At 55.2% G+C, this 413-nt stretch overlaps 1 protein-coding gene across 1 annotated transcript in view; it reads right to left on the bottom strand.

Moving 5' to 3' along the window:
• The window catches only part of Csf2rb (colony stimulating factor 2 receptor beta common subunit), a 25,631-nt gene that overhangs the window by 2,944 nt on the left and 22,274 nt on the right, over nucleotides 1-413 (bottom strand). The gene's annotated exons all lie outside the window — the stretch shown is intronic.

Genomic DNA, 413 nt, shown 5'->3' on the forward strand with positions numbered 1-413 from the left:
TTCGCTGTCCTCCAAGTGCATATACGACACCCTGTGGGGACAACATAAGCAGAGATGTTGAACCTAGATACTTAGTGCATCCCCAGAGCAGGTGAAGCTCGCTGGAAGGCCTGACCCCCTTCCAGGCCTCACAGTAAGCACCGAGGCATGAGATCCTATGAACGACATGGTATATGTCCAGTGTCCTAGGACATCATGTGCCCGGGGCTCAGTTCATGCCACAATCCTAACTTTTGCTCTCTTCTGCTCCTTGCAGCCCACTCCCTTCAGGACTGGGCTCAGACTTGTCTGGGTACCATATGGTGCTTCTGACAGCTGGGCTCCTGACAGGTGGGCTGCTGACAGATGGGCTGCTGACAGGTGGGTTCTTGACAGGTGGGTTCCTGACAGGTGGGCTGCTGACAGATGGGCTG

Source organism: Mastomys coucha, unplaced genomic scaffold, assembly GCF_008632895.1.
Source record: "Mastomys coucha isolate ucsf_1 unplaced genomic scaffold, UCSF_Mcou_1 pScaffold11, whole genome shotgun sequence".
Taxonomy (NCBI): domain Eukaryota; kingdom Metazoa; phylum Chordata; class Mammalia; order Rodentia; family Muridae; genus Mastomys; species Mastomys coucha.